Source organism: Eretmochelys imbricata, chromosome 3, assembly GCF_965152235.1.
Source record: "Eretmochelys imbricata isolate rEreImb1 chromosome 3, rEreImb1.hap1, whole genome shotgun sequence".
Classification (NCBI taxonomy): Eukaryota; Metazoa; Chordata; order Testudines; family Cheloniidae; genus Eretmochelys; species Eretmochelys imbricata.
In genome coordinates this window covers 108,404,937-108,421,802 of record NC_135574.1, presented here as the reverse complement: position 1 = coordinate 108,421,802, position 16,866 = coordinate 108,404,937, and the positions used below count along the sequence as shown (strand labels likewise).

The window sequence follows — 16,866 nt, the reverse complement described above, 5'->3', positions numbered from 1 at the left end:
TGTCGTGTACATGCATCTTGTTTGTAATAACTGGCTTAGGAAAAAAGCTACTAGTATCAGTGTAAATTGCTCCCTGATTTATGCCATCAGTCCATATATGTGAGACTCACTCTTCTATTTGCAGAACAGACTACCGCAATTTGTGATAAAAGCTGCAATAACGAGAGTAACCATGCATGACAATTCAGGCATTGCTCGTAGATGGGAAGGCACATGGCATTACATTTCTGTGGTGGCTGTAGCTGACTTGGGGAAGACAGTTCAAAGCTGTACGTTTTTGTTTGTTTTTAGTACCCAGTTGTGTTTATGGAATAGCTGTACGTAGCCGTATGCTTATTTTTATATTTTTCCTGATGAAGAAGAATAAAAGGACAGTGGTTTCCTCATATTTATTGCACATTATATCTTTTGTAGTTTGATTGCTTTTGAGCAATATTAAAGTAAAAATTAAGGGTCTGATTCTTTAATTTACTCCAAATTTATACAAGTCTAGTTCCATTAATTACTCAGAAGTTACAGTCATGTATGTAGGGGAAATTAAGCCTTAAATAATAGCAATATCAAGTGAGCAGACCTTGATTATTACACTGAGTTTGCAGATAATTTGCAATGTTTTCACATGCAAGTTTTTGACATACTAGTCAGGAATAATCTGGGTTGAGGATTGTTAAACCTGTAGCCCATTGAATACTGTTGACTGTCTCTGCCAGGTGGAATAGTTTAGGAGATTTGCCTCTCTGCAGTCACGTTTTCTGGGTGTGGGTTTCGTGGGATGGTGTGAGAGAAGAGATTTACTGATTACTTACAAGGAAGGAAAAGGGCCATTCATTTTTACAAATAGATTTTAGGTTATATAAAGCTCAGTTACCTTACTGTTCCTGGAACCACTTTAGGCTATTAACCACTAAATCTAACATGATCCACCTGGAGAAAAAGATGAATTCTAAGGAAGATTATAACCAGTATTCTGAGGAGGAATACAAAATTCTGTATGAGTCTCCCGTACAGATACTAGATAGATACATTAGATTACGTTACTTTGAGCTGTGCTTCATTTCACAGTATTTCTAGTTTTCAGTGTTCTGTGCTATTCTATTCCTGTTTATAAATCTTTTAAGTGTGCTCATTAAAAAAGTAATTAAATTGTCATGATAATGTATAGTATGCCTGAAGTCAGTCACCTAATTAAACTGAAAGAGTAGAGAGATAGTAGCTTCATAAGCATTTATTAAGTACTACAGTATTAATTATGCAGGGCTTCTGAACCAAGTAAAAGAGGAAGGAATAGAAACACCAATTGAAAAAGGTTTTCCATTGCTACCCTTCTCTGTGTAATAATATGAGACCCCCCACTAGTTAGTAATATAACACTACTGCTTTCTTTTAATACATTTTTAATGAAATTATTGATTTTTTTTTAATGACTATTACTCCCAGCATTTTCCTGTAATATTTTTGACAGAAAAAATGGACCTTCTCAGGTGCCTCTAAAAATGTGAGTAGAACTAGAATATATGTTTAAAAATATGGTGTTAGATGGAATATACATTATGTGCTTGATTCCGATTTCTCACTTATCCAAGTGTAATTCCAGGGAGTTACTTCTGATTGGCACAGGGGAAAGTACGATCAGAATCAGGCCCTGTAAAAAGCCCAATTGTAAGTATATCAAAACAATGAACTTGTGATACCAGGCCATCTTTAACTCACCATGTTTTGACAGGTTGGGGTATTAAGAATGTGTATATGATTTGGTTCACAACAGGGGGAGATCAGAAAGGAGCAAGAGCCTTAAGTTAGAATTTTTGTTTGTTTTGCTTTGTAGCATTGAAAGAATCTTTTCTTCACACTTTCCTTATGGTGTATTCCACTTTGTGTTTTGGGCACTTCATTTCAGTCTTTGGTGGGGTTCATGTCTGTATCTTTGATATAAAGTGATCCTGTACAGCCATGATAATTTATTATGGCAAAGAGGTTCTAATCCCACAGCTACTCTGTGCATGGAACTTTGGTTGATTTAAAATGAGCCATCAGTTTTGAGCAAGAGCGAGCGCATAATTACTTCAGACGAAAGATTGGTAAGCTTTCAAAACAAAAATAAATTTTAAATTGTGCATCTCAGTTCAGTGCTAAGTGTTCCTTTGAGTCCCGTAAAAGGAAGTCCTTTGTACTTTTCCACAAACAGATGCAGCAGCGCATGTCTTTCCACAAATGGGCCGTAATTCTCTTTTGGACAGGTCACTTCTGAGGATAAGAGGTCATTTTTTCAAAACTAATAAGCTGATAGGCAGATGGCAAAAACCACAACAGTATTGCCATGGTCAGTTTGAGTGTAAGTGTTTGGAAACCTGGCTGCACAAGGATCAGTGAATCTTAGAATTTGTTAAATGGTAGCAGCATCTAAAAGCTGTGGGCCTTGGTTATTTGTGAACTGCGAGCCTTATCCAGTAGTGTTTACTTTGGCAAAACTTGGAATGTGGGATTGGACTAAAAATCCTATGAAGGACCTGTTCCTTTTTATCTTCATTTTGATAGGCTGCACTAAACTGGAAAACAAACCAACCAACTCCACAAGCCCCAAATTTGCCTTTGGATGATCCAGGGAATTAGGATAGTTTTCATTTACACGAAATAAAATTAAAATTGAATATATTTGTCAGTGAGCAGTGCAGTATTCTGTGTTGTCATTCCCTGTAGCCATTTGATTTGGGATGCAGAGCACTGTGCACGAAGGCCCCAGTCTAGCAAAGGACTTAGTTTTATGCACATGACTTCAGTGGTCTAGTCACCTGCTGAAAGTTAAACAAAGTTAAGTGATTTGCTGGATTGGGACCCATGATCCTACCCTGCATCCACTGAAGTCAGTAGGAGTTTTGCTACTTACTGCAGTGGATGCAGGATCAGACCATAAATAAGAGATTCCCTGATGATAAGGGATGGATGGTCACCCTGTGTGGAACTGAGAATATTATTCATAGATTGATAGAGGTCCCTTGTGGCATCGGAATCTGTGATCTAGCCTGACATTTTGTGTAACACAGTTATTGACAGCTCTTGATCTCAGTGATTGTGATAGCAATGTTTCCTCAAACTCTTGTTCAGTCACTGTCATCACCACTTCAGGTTAGTACTAGGGCGTCTTGACATAAGAAAAATAACTTGAGGGTTTACTGGGAAAAAGGGAGGAGGGGGAGGAAGAATGAGTAAAGGATGTCAGTTTAACGCAGGTCTTAGATGACACAATACAAGTAGGGTTATACAGTGCATGGTCAATAAACCTGTGTTCTGAGCTGTCCACTGAAGGCTCAGCGATTGTCTGTTTGTATCAGACTTTAGAGCTATCTCTGTAATAAATAAACTGCTCATGCCATGCTATTGTTAAGCATTTTTGCAGCTTTTTACACTACCAGCATGCAGAGATACAGCAGTCCCCCATTCCAGGTGATTGCTAAGGCAGCTTCATGAAAACCAAGGAAAAAAGGCCCACCCCTGCTTTTATGGATTCTGAAAACACGCTGGTTACATATTATGGCACAGCTATTTGTGGCAATTGTGAAATCCAGCACTCAGACGTCCTCTCTCAATTTTGTCTTCAAAAGGAGACAAATAATTATTTCCTTCCGCTGTCAGCTTTTTTCATTACCACTTAGTTTATTTATGTATTTTTATTGGTTAAATGCATCTATCCTATGCTATAGGCACATAATTCATTGAAAGTCCCAAACTTGGGGACTTGGATGATGATCTTCATTTATATAAATTCTGTGTTGATTTATTTTTAAAATTTTGATATGCAAAATTAATGTAATTCTTTTACACAGGGCTGTGGAAATATTAATTAATCCTCACACTGCACCTAGTGAGATAGGAATTATTACCATCGTTTCATGGGCGGAGAAACTGGGACACAGAAATGTTAGGGCCAAGGTTTTCAAATGTGGGTGCCTAGACTGAGGGATCTAAAGCCAGATTTAGGCACATAAATTAGTGGCCTGATTTTGAAAGCACATTGACTTCAATAGCAGTTGTGGGTCGCACCCTCTCCTAAAATAAGGCCACTTCTTTGGGTGCCTAACTATAGGTACCCACCTTTGAAAGTTTTGGCCTCATGACTGCCTATTCAGTAGCAGGCCTAGGATTAGAACTCAACAGTGCCGTTTCCTAACGGTGTGCACACTCAACTAGCCTTAGCCACCTTTCCTGGAGTTAGATTTATGCACTGAGAAAGAGAAAAAATAGCTTGCATCAACACACGTGAAACCCCCATCTCTGATGCATTATATGTGTAATGTGTATTATATTTATTACATGGGTTTTGACTTTACCAAAATAAAACATAAGTATATATTCCATTTTAATACACATATGAATTAATGACAAAAATGGCAATATGATTTTACTTCATGTATCAGTAGAGATTTTAAAATTGTATTTCTAATGAGGGATTATCTGGCCAAAATTACAATTTTGAATGGTAATAACATTATTTCTATAATCTGAGTGGCTTTGGATCATTTCCCTTCAGTGGAATGCATCAACATGGGAAGAAAGATGGTCTCATGGTTACAGGGCTCAGCAGATCCAGTCTTTGGCTCAACCAAAGACTTTGTGTGTGAGCTTGAGCAGGTCACTTACTTTTTCTGTGCCTGAGATTCCCATTTGGGGTATGGAGATTGCTAATTCCTCAACCTCTCAGGTGGTCCTGAGCATTAATCTGAGCAAGATGATGGGTGTCATATAAGAATGTAGACAGGTAGAAGTTCCTCCTTCATGTCTGGATATACGTTTTCTGGAGTCATAGAAAGCACTTTACAAAATAGGAGTATCAAAACATGCAGCTGAGTGGATGTGTATCAATTTAGAATACACAGTTTAAAAAGAGCATTCTGTATGGATGTTATCCATTCTGAGTAGACAGAAATATTGCTAGGAAAAAAAAAGGTCAGATTTAATGACAGATCTCCGTAACTACATGGAAGGCAGACCTGTGTGACGCCCAGCCCCATATAACATGCAGGGACGGATTTACACCTTATGCGCCCTTAGGCACAGCATTTTCAGTGCTCTCCCCCGCCCTTGCCTACAGCTGACCTTCGTGCTTTCCGTAGAAAATGAAACCAGAAAAACTATAAATGGTAATTTAAATATTTATTCACTACAATAAAAAAAATACATGCAATTAAAACAATCACATAGGTAGCGGGCAGGTGCTACTTTACTGCACATGCGCATGTTTCTTCCTTGACTTCTGCTCCACAAACGCACGAATGATATCCTCCCAGTCCATGTCTTTTAAAAGTTTTCCGTCAATAGTTAGAAAGGTCCAGGCTTCTGATCCTTGGGAGCGCCTGCATCAGGGCTTCAGACCCGGGGGGGAGTGCTGGGGCTCAGGGCTTCAGCCCCACAGCTCCGCTCCTGGTTTCAGCTTTGCAGGGGGCTCAGGGCTTCAGCCCCAGAGCTCCGTTCCTGGCTTCAGCCCTGGGGTGGGGGCGCCAGGGATTGGGCTTTTGCTTCGAAGGGAGCGCTGATTTCAGCCCAGTGCTCCCCCTGTTGCTAAAGCCCTGAGCCCCGGTGCGCCCCTCCCCTGCTGAGACCTCAGTTTTCCTCTGTAGTGTCTTCTAGTTCTAGGGTGGCCCTTACTTTTCTCTTTTTGATTAGCTTTTGAGCACAGGCCCTCCCGTTGGCCCAAACCTTGGGTATTTAAGGAGATAGATTTTTTAAAGTTGTCAGTTTTCCATTGTAAATTTGGGCACTGACCCAGCTGGAGTAGAGCACTGCTTACTGTAGCTGAGCAGAGCACAGGGGCAAAGATTGCTTAAAAACCTATTTTTGTGATCTCCTGATCCATTGGGGTTGCCGGGGGTTAGTATGGGCCCCAGCGTAATTTGGAGCAGCCACAGGATCCACTTTAGGGAGTCCTCAGCCATCCATTTAGGGTATCTTTAAGGATTATTTGTACCATTCAAGCAACACAGAGGGGTCTCAGCATTCAATGGCATCTGAGTTTTGGGTTTTATTTAAAGAATAAAGAGCTGGTGGGATGAGAACTCGCAGCTGGTCATGTTCCCCACATGATTTTCCAGTGGGAAGATAGTTGACTGAGAGAGGGCTGGGTTCCCATGCATTCTGTTACTAGCTTCATAAGATTCTAGTGGTGATAACAGTTTGCCCCTTTAAGAAATACTGCCCTTTAAAAAACACATCACTATATTAAGATTTGACAACAGTGGAATGAAGGTGGGTGGTTATTGACGGATGGAGATGGAGATAGCATGCAGCCTTTTAGTGCCATTTATTTTATTCCAGATTTAAAATCATATGAGCCAGGAAAAGCTAGGGTTATGCTTGTATGATATTGCTGAAGTTATGATTCTCATGCCAAGTGTTGCACATTAGACAATTATTAAGTAGGGAGTTGCCTGAATGAACTTCCCAGTAATCCTGCCATATGTGCCCTCACTGTGGTGGGGTGGAAATCAAGTCTGTCCATCCCAACTTTTCTAACCCCATCACTGCTGCAGCTCTTAGACAGCAATAGCTTAGTTTGAAAAAAAAAACATAGCAGGCAAGTCAGTCTGCACTGCCATATGCTTTCGCATCACACACTTGCTACCTTATTCAGTAAGGAATGGTTGAAATCGCTTTGCAAAAGGATACTGAAGCCTCTCGTGTCAGTACAGTCTCAGGAATCGTCCTCCCCTATGCTAACCGTAGCCCTTATTATTATTCTCCAGGTTGTTGATTACATTTTTCTAAGCCTCACCCTCTGTAGCTTTCGCAGTGATGATTGCGTCACACCTATCAGTTGTTATTTCCAGGTCGTCAATTTTCTTCTCAGCCTCCTGCCGTTTTAATCCCAAAACTTCAAACTTCCTGTCCATGGAAACCATAGTAGCCTGGATTAGATCCAGGCTGCCAGAAATATCTGCTGCAGGCCTTGTAAAGGAATTAGATAATGCTTGGTGGACAGGGACCACAGCTCTAGACATTGCCAAACCAAAGGCAGGTAAACCCTTCCAGGGCTGCAAGCCACATGTGACTATGCTGCCAAAGCCCTCACTGATCTTAATTTATTCAAGGGCTTATTAAAGTCACTTCCCACTCTCTTATGAAAATCACTTTCAGAGATAATAATGTTAAAACAACATGGATGATTGGGGACAATGGAATACACCATAAGCAGCATGCCTGCATGATATTTTTGTTGTCCCTGTGGATTCGCATGATGATTCCTCTAAAATGTGGTTTAAATTATATGAATTTTTCAGTGCCTCGGTAAATTTGGTTTTGTTTCTTCATGTCTGTCTAACTCAATGTGTTTCTTTTGATAATATTATTCCGGCATGCTTACAGTCACAATGCAAATAGGAAGAGAAGATCTCAGGCACCTGTTCTATCTGGAGAGGAGCCTCTGCCTGCAGAAGGCGAGCATTCAATCTCTGTTGTATGCTTCCACTTTCTCTTGATCCATGGCAACCCCACAGTGTGGGCTTTGCAGAGCTGGAGGGGCAGGGCAGAGTCAGGGAGAGAGCCTGTTGGGTTCCTTCAGCTTTCCCCCTCCCAAATAGTGGGAGGGCGGCAGAGCGAGTCAATACATGAAAGTGGCCCAGATTTTCTTTTTATTCTAGAAGTGCTGTGGCCGTTCCTGTACAGGGCACCACTGCTGAGACATTGTATCATGATGCGTTCCTGTAAAAGCACGTGAAAACTTAAAATTTGCAATACTGGCAGAGGGCAATACTTTAGTCTTTAAAGTATGGGAAATCTCCCCCACCAATCTAAGGCCAGGGCTGTAATCCAGAGTTTTGCTGACATTGCTGTGTTGATCAGGGACGTGATGAGCTGTCTTCTGTGGCCAACATAGTTGTGCTGGCAAAAGCTCCTAGTGTAGACACAGCTATACAAGCAAAACTCTGCTTTTGCCGGTATAGCTTATATCACTTGGTAGGGCAGGAGTGGGGCCTGGACTAAGCGATATCAGTCCGAGCTGATGGTTGGTATAAATTCTGTGCACACTAGGAGCACTTTGCCAGTAACCTAGCTACCGGTATAGCTTTCTCAGCAAAACCTTTCAAATGAAGACCTGACCTAATATTTTATTTTATTTTGTAATGTATTCTTTTGTTTCTCTATCATCTCTCCAGAGCTCTAGGCACCACCCAACACTTAAAAAACACAATCAGGAATATAAATAGTTCAATAGAAATCTTTAGTTCATTAATTTCACAAATTACAAGTTTTCCAACTAATAGGCTGTCCCACAAGAAATTAAGTCACTCTATCAAGCCACCTAACTCATCCTTCAGACTCCATTGCCTTCATCTACAAACTCACAATCTCCCTGAAATACCTTCAAGGCAAGATGGGCTTTGCAGATTGCCTGCAAGGTTAATAACTCTGGACTCAGTTGAATCAAGGAAGGAAGTGAATTACGCAGTCAAGGACCTCTTAGGGAGAATGACCTGACAACAACTTTTCCAAGGAGTAGTGTATATAGAATCAAACATGTCAAGGGGTCAGTTAATATTTCATCCCCTGACACCTTCCAGTTCAATTTTATTGGCGTAATTTTTCCATAACACTATCATTAAGTTCACTGTCAATTTTTAAAGAAGTGTTTGCCTCATGTTATGTGATTTCATGGCTTCAATCCTCTCTAGCAGATTGGCATGTCTCTTCGATGGCAGGTTCACAGTTGGTATCCTTCAATCAATAAATCATTTTAGCGAGGTGTTGAGCACATCAGATTTGAATTTTAAAAATCCACAGCCACAGTTGTAACATCCTAGTGGCTAAAACTTGATGTTATTTGCAAAGGATGTTAGAAAAATTGCTGTACTGTAGTCAGTCAGTGTTACCTTTAGGCTAAGTCACCTTTTGATCAGGTTTTGGCCAAATGCTGCTGCTGCTTTTTTTTTTTTGCTTTTTTTTTTTAAGATACAAAAGAAAAAAAGTTAAGGAGACAGGAAGACAATTGTGACAACAGATGGATGACAGAGAAGCTGCATCCACACTGTGTTTGAAATAAAGCTAGTAACAACCACATTGAAAATTGTTGTTCTTTTTACAACTGTTTCCCGTACCAGTATGGAAAGCGCGTTTTTTCCCCTGAGAGCCATGTTAGAAAAACTCTGCTAGACACGGTTCCCATGGCAGTCTGTAAAACAGTTCTATAACAGAATAATAGCTCTCTAATCTCATTCACTAGCCATATTAATAAGGAAAAGACTCAAGTTAAGGAAATTTTGTTAACCTAGGAAGAAGTAGGGAGAGCTTTTAAGTTTGGGTTCTTTGATTGAAACCTCACTAGTAAAAACAAGACCTGGCTACTGCTAGTTTGGGGGAGGATTCTAATGCGCTGATAGTACTTTCATTTCACAAGTAGCCCTCTCTGAAGTCAGTGCGACTACTTGTGTAGTAAGGAGTTAAGGGTATTAGAATTTGGCCCTTGGTTGTAATGCATATAGTTTTGCTGACTGGTGTGGACAGGAATCCTATTTCCAGGCATGAAATTCTGAGTGTGTCATAAAACTGTTCTGTAAACTGTCTTGGATAGAGCCCTATAGAACAGTGTTTCTAGCACGTTTTGTTTAAAAGCAAAATCCTAGTCTCTCGTTTAAATATGGCTGTTACTAGCAGTATTACAGCTATACCGTGGATAGTGCATTTCTGCTTTCCATCTCTTGTCTCATTTATTTTTTCAGTCTGTCTCCTTACTTTCAATTGTCTCTTCTCTGTCTCAGTTTATCCAATTTTCCAGGCTGTCTGGCCATTCCAGTGCTATTGCTGTCCTAATGGCCGCAGAAAGAGCGGTGGAGCTCTTCGCTAAATGGTTTTTTGTTTTGTTTTGTTTCTTTTTTAACAATGCTGTTGCCTTTGTGCTTTGTTTGTGCTATGTGCTCTCTGTTGTGTCATCTTGGTAGATAAGATGTTTGCATAACATGCATTTTGCTGTAATTGTTTCGTTTCTGCAAACATTTATACTGTATTGTATTTTACACAGCTCACGTGCCTTTGGGACAGTGATAGATTGTAGATTCTAAAAGAAACTGGGCCAGATCTTTGCCCCTACTCTGGATGCTTTGGGCCACTCTGGCAGCATAACGCAGCCAGGCCCCTGTGACAGGGGATGTGTCTGTGAGAAAGAGGTCATGGGGCAGCCTGGCGCTTTTGCGATTATTGCCAAGGGCTGCCTGGTCCTTGAGAAATGCAAAGGTATCTTAAAGCCATCTTTGCTCCCTACCCATTATCTTTTGGTGGGCACAGCATGGCTGGACTCAGTTTTCTAGCCTATTGACTATAAATTGCATTGAACAGTCCTGTTGTTTGCAGTATTCTTTTTCTTTCCCAGTAATGTGCAATATAGGAAGACTCCTGGGAAACTGTACGTGCCTGGGAGTTCCAATGGATTATATTAAAGGTTGGAACTCTAACATGAGACTCACAGAATTTCTTCCACTGGGCAGTGAGTTCCCCACTCCCTCTGTGAAAGAAGTTGGGGGTTTCATCTGTGGATCCACAAAGATCTGCTTGGATCTCTGGAACCCACTAGAGGCCAGGGATTTCTGTGCAGAGGCCTCTTGCCTCCACTTTTCTTCATTGCCTCCTTCCACCATGATGGCTTTTGGCACCCTCTGGGCAGTATGGGCTAGAGTCACAAAGAAAGTTAGGCCGACATTTTAGGCGCATAGAAAATCCCTGGGATTCACAGAGCCTGAGTTTGGCACCTAGGCTCCCTTTACAATGAATGGGGAGAGAGAGTCACCTCAGAATGGAATCCACGAAAGCCAGCTCTTCGCCTAAGGTAGCCAGTGGAAGATGCCAACGAAAACAGTATATGCTAAGCCCTGCCTGTCTCCTGGAGTCAAGCACCTCATCCAGGCTGCAGGGGAGGCACCTCCCTCTGCCTTGGATTCACAACTACACACCCTTTACAAAAGAAAGGCAACAGGGTCATTCTTATATACTTACTCTCTGTCTGCGGCCTGATGACTCTGTAGCCCGGTGGTTGAAGCACTCACCTGGCAGGTGGAAGATCCAAGATGCAGTTCCTCTGCTTCAATGACTTTTTAAATTATTTCTCCACAGTGGAACAGCTTCATGAGAGACTGAGAAAATCCTGCATCAGAATATCCCATAGACAATAGTTAGGGCACTTATCTGAGAAGTGGTAGATCCCTGTTCAAATCGTTTCTCCCCCTCAGGTGGAGGGGAGACTTGAACTGGGGGGTCTTCCACATCCCAGTTGAGTACTCTAACCCCTGGGCTAAAAGTTATGAAGGATGTGCTCCCACTTATTCTCTTGTTTAGTGTAAAATTGGGTGTAAGGACCTGATCCGGATTGGGCCCCACAGGAGAGTTAAGTGGAGGAATGCCTAGCTTCCCCTGGTTCGAGCATTTCTTTCAGGTTTAGACATCTAGACACCTGATGTGAGCACATAGTGTGCATGCTCAAAATCAGGATCGTAGGTGCCTAGGGAACATTAACTACAAAAATTTAGGTGCCGAGTGATTTTAGGCACCTACATGGTTGGCAGCAGCTGGGAGGGGGTTTTGTGAATCCCAGTGGGGCCTGATTCTGGGATTTAGGTACCTAAAGTGGCAGTTAGGTGTCTAAGCTCTTTTGAGAGCCCAACCCTGTGTGTGTATGTATGTTCAGCAAAGCTTGAGTCCCTGAATATTTTTGTCATTTTTGCAGGCCAGATGAAATGAAGCAGACTATTATAGGTTTTTGCTGAATTAACCCATAGAAGTATTTAAAGAAAAGCAATTTACATCTTTAAAGTAGAGTTTAAATCACTCTTAACTTGATGGGACAGTTGGACTAGAAGCCCAGTCCTACCTTCCTCACTCAGGCTAATCTCCTGTTGTATCTGAGCCTCAGGCAAAATTTCAGCAAAGCTTCCCTGCTCAGAAAAGTACTTACACACATACTTAAGTTCTACTGACTTCAAGCTTTAATGGGATTTAAGCACATTCTTAATACAGTTATGTCTACACTACCACTTATGTCAGTATAACTTATAAAAAGAACAGGAGGACTTGTGGCACCTTAGAGACTAACAGATTTATTTGAGCATAAGCTTTTGTGAGCTACAGCTCACTTCATCGGATGCATCACGAAAGCTTATGCTCAAATAAATGTGTTAGCCTCTAAGGTGTCACAAGTCCTCCTTTTCCTTTTGCGAATACAGACTAACATGGCTGCTACTCTGAAACCTGTCAGTATAACTTATGTCACTCAGGGATGTGAATAAGGGACATAAATTATACTGACCTGAGCACTGGTGTGGACAATGCAATATCGGTGGGAGAGCTGCTGACATAAGTGCTGCTGCTTGTTGGGGGTGGATTAATTAAGTCGACAAGAGAGCTCTCTCCCATCAGTTTTGAGTGGCTACACTAGAGAGCTTAGAGCAGTGCAGCTGAATACGGTTGGACCTAAGCACCCGCTCAAGTGTTTTGTTGAATTGAAGCCTGAATGCGGAAAACAGGATTGGATTTTTAGTCAGACAGTTCTGCAGTTACTGCTCATGGAGTTTTCCTGTTGACTTCCATGGGAGCATGTGCCCTAAAGACTGGAAAGAAGGTGATACGGTGATTATGGGTTATATACAGGCTATGCCAATTATATTTTGTTCTTCTTGTATCCTAAAAAGAGATTTTGCTTTCTCCTTTTTGCCAAGTTCAGGTAATGTTTGCGTCTTGATCAAGTCAACATCACTTTATGGGGAAACCACAGCAAAACATGTTTTTCTTTAGCAAAAAGCACATACTATAAATGGGATCTATCAGTTGTAACCATCATTCCCTTCAACAGGTCTCTCCAATAGCTATATTCAGGCCTGGCTGCCATTCTTATTTCATGACTATATTGGTTCCACTGAACTAAACTGGTTCCTGCACTGTCAGAGCACTGAGCCATTAGAAAGCATTGATTAGCAGCAATCAACAGAAATGATAAATTTAGATAATGAAATTAGGAAAGCTAAAATAATTTTGGATGACCTGAGTAATTTATTAGCACCTGAATTTTTTTTAAAACCAAAAACATAAAAGCAGGCCTTATTTAAAGGCCTCTTTTTTGGGGGGAGGGGGTCCAATCTTATTTTTTTCTTTAATAGCCCTTCCAACTATGGTGATTTTCTGTTCTGTGAGTCAATAAATGAAAAATTGCTAACAAAATAGTTTGGTTAAGGAAAAGTTGAAGCTGGTTGTTGAGCCAAAGTGTGATTCAGGAGCTGAAAATATCTATGCACTTCACGCGTACAAATCAAACACAGTGCTTTGGCAAAGCCCACTGGGCTAGAAACGGAGCTTGAAGTCATTCCTTCTCCAGCATGCCATGTATGGATGGGGACCCACGCTCCTAACAAATTACCGATCAAACTGAACACATAATAAGAGACCATGACATCGGTGCAGAGTGATTATGGCTCCTCAGTCTCTGCTGCCTTGCCCTTTGCATGTGATTTACACCTGTGCAGTGTGAGTATAATCAGGATGGGAGAGTTTTACTTTCACCTTCTGTAGACAATAAATGCCAAGTACATTGGGAAGAGGCTGTGTGCATATCCCTGCAATGGAAAAGTGCTAAGATGACATTTAACCATTTTGCTGGAAATGGTATAACAAAGTTTGTGTTTACATTTTTATAATCCCCATATGGAGTCAGTGCCCTGGTAGAATGAATGTACTGCTCTTTGTTTCAATCTCTCAGGCTGCAGACTTGGAAAGACAACATGTACAGGTTCATGTTGTGTAGGTGGTCTTTGCAACCAGAAACTTAGGTTCAGATTCTGATCTTAGTTATGCTGATGTAAAGCCAGAGTAACTTTGCTGATATCTGTGGAGGTGCTCTGGAATTACACCAGTCTAACTGAGGTCTTAATTTTATCATATGGTGAAAAATATCTTAGATTGTGCAGATAACAACAACAAAACTCTGTAGGAAGAGCCTAAGTCCTTGGAATTCAGATTTTCCATGTTGACGGATTTTGGTTTTTCCTGGGCATCACACTTCCCTGCTGCCGTTCTGCACCTCTGGCTGGTTGCCACTGTCTCAGGGCAAGTTGACTTTTATTTGTGATGGAGATTGGGCTACTGCCATTGCTCTGCTATGGGCTCAAACTCACAGGGAGCACCTGCAGGGATGCCCTTTCTTGTGGGATACATTTTTAACAACTCAAGTGATTGTCATGGGCTTATAAGACTCCTACTGTCTTGAAGCCTGCTTGGTTGGCAGCCACGAGTCCCTTTGCCTTAGTTTCTTCACAGCGCAGGTTACCTTCCCCTCTCTCCTCCCTGCCGCCCTCCCTCCCCCAGCTTATTTGTCATCAGCTAAGAGGCATTGCTGGATAATCATCTAGAGGAGGACACACAAACAAAGGTACTTCACCATAGAGACGCCTCAGGATACGCTGGATAGGCTTTACTTCCTCTGTTTTGAATAATTTACAGTACTGGTTTTCAAACTGTGGGGTGTGCCCCCTGGGCAAGGTTATCAGGGGAGCACAAGGTGGGGCATGAGGCTGCGGCTAGATGGGTGGCTAGAGCAGTAAACAGGGAGCCCCGGCAGTTGTGGGGGAGTGGGGAGTTCAGCCTTGCTCAGTCCTTCCCTACCCCCACAGCAACCTGCTGCTCTCCCCATTCTCCCAACCCTGACTGCTGAGACTCCCTGCATATTCTCCCCACAGCTGCCCTGCCCGGGCCTGCACAGCTGGCTGGCCACACACCTGTGTATTTTAAACCCTCCAGAGCCTGCAGGAGCAAGAGGCTCTTTGCATGGGGTGGTAGGGCAGTGAGGAGACCCTGGTCTGCTCTACACTGCCATGGGCTCCTTCGTGGATGGAGCCAGCTGGGGCCTGCTGCCACCCTGCAGGTGAGTTGCCTGCTCCCCTTTGTGAACCATTTTCTGTCGGAGATGGGAGGTGTTGAGGGGGAGGAGGGGCAGTTATGGGACTCCCATGGAGAGGGGAGGTACAGCAAAAAAAAAAAAAAAAAAAAGTCTGGGAACCTCTGTCTGATTTACAGCATCAGCTTTATGTGGTGCCCTAAAATGGGCTCTACTATACCTTTACTTGTTCGCTTGCCTGCTCACTTTCAGATGGTCACCAGATGTGCTTGTTTCTTTATGCCAGCTGGCTGTGCAAATGGCTGTATTTTCTTGGCAGTCATGAACTAGACAAATGGGTTGTGCAACTTGTGTACAGACACAATGTCAGCCATCACTTTGTCGCTAAGCCTCCAGCCTGGATAGTGAGGGCATGAATCCCGGCTGTCGATGTCTAAACTTCTATTTGCGCTGAGGTTACAGGCCTATAAGTAGGGGGATGTGCTCTTACAGTACTAATTTCGACCTTTGCTAGAATAAAAAATCTAGCCTCTATGGTAGCATGAAATGTGGTGTTCTGGTCAGCCAGAAAAGGGGATAGTGGGCAACTGCTGACAGAAAGAGAGTGTACAGGGAATTTGCATTTGACACGTTACAAAAGACTCAGTCACGAAGGTTCCAGTGCACATTTTAATGTAATCAAATGAATTAGCTTTTTACCCCTGAATGTAAGTGGACACTCTCAGGTAAAATTTGGCCCCCAGCTGAGGTTTTTACAGAATCTAAGGACTAATAGAAATGTTTCCATGAATAAATTACAATTCCAGTAGGCTTTTAAAAAAGATCTGAATATTTTCCAATGTTGTTTACAACACAGATATTACAGCATTGTGCTAGTGTTGCCTTTTTTTTTTTTTTTTTTTTCTTTTTTCTGACTCAGCCCTGGATAGTATGATGATAGGCCGGTATCCGTGGACAAGTATCACGTGTAATGTAAAACACAGGTATGTTCTGCCATTGGTCATGTCAAGTTAAGTGAGAGTGTGGCATTGCTTTTACCTTCCTCTGCTGTCAAGAACTTTGTGCTTCCAGTCTCAGTTACTGCCGCTATCAAATTGTGTAACTGTAATTAATTGCACCTTGCTTTGAGGGTGATAATTGCAAAATTACTGAGGTTGTGTTTGGTGCCTGAAGCTTAATGCACCAGAATCACAATCATATCATCACACTTGGACAAACTGTAGACCCTCTCTTCTCTCATCTGAGCTTGCAAGGCACAGAATACTTTGCAAGTGCCATGATTATTCTCTATAGGAGAGAGATGACAGCAGAATATTCATGCAGAGTGGGTCCAAACCCCTTACACACTGATGTGGGCCCTAAGCCATCTCACACAGCGGGGGAATGAGGATGGGCCATTCACAATGAAAACAAAATGCTCAGAGTTTGATTTTCAAAAACTGTATTTTTTCCCCCCAATTTTTGGATTTTAGTCCAAAAAAAAAAAGCCCAGAAAATTTTGAAAAAATTAAATATTTTCTGTTAATTTTTTCCTTTAAATGCACTTTTTCATTAAAAATATCAACCAGCTCAAAGGAATGTCAGTCATGTGATTCTGATTATGCAAATGAAACTCTTTTTCCCTTTCTGAGATGGATTTGAACCCATGGAATAGAAACAGGGGACATATGCAATTACTAGTGCCCTGAGCTATCCAGCCATGTACCAAACAATTTGATGACAGGCTATATTTTGGGCCTAAACTAAGATAGTGTCTAAATTTGTCCAAACACTCAGGGTATGTTTGGAAATCCTCATTGAATCTCTTTCAAATGCCATTTACCTTACAAATACAGCAAAGGAAATTAGTTACAACTTAGTTAGCCCCCCACTGTGTTACAAACCTGGTCAGATCAAGACTTGAAGCAAGTTTTGAAACACTGTTAAGGTCTATTTTACACTAGAAATGGATCCAAGTTTACCACCAAATTTGTGGAGAACCAAATTGTAAATTTCCTTAACAGCATTGCAGT

General features: G+C 41.7%; 1 protein-coding gene across 4 annotated transcripts in view; it reads left to right on the top strand.

Annotated features, from left to right (window-relative positions):
- The window catches only part of HIVEP2 (HIVEP zinc finger 2), a 152,700-nt gene that overhangs the window by 68,284 nt on the left and 67,550 nt on the right, over positions 1-16,866 (top strand). For 2 of the 4 annotated variants that reach the window (XM_077813145.1, XM_077813147.1), the window contains exon 2: positions 15,774-15,837. The exons of the other annotated variants lie outside the window; for them this stretch is intronic. The gene's annotated coding sequence lies outside the window, so the exon portion shown is untranslated. The remainder of the gene's footprint in view (positions 1-15,773; positions 15,838-16,866) is intronic. 4 annotated transcript variants of the gene reach the window in all.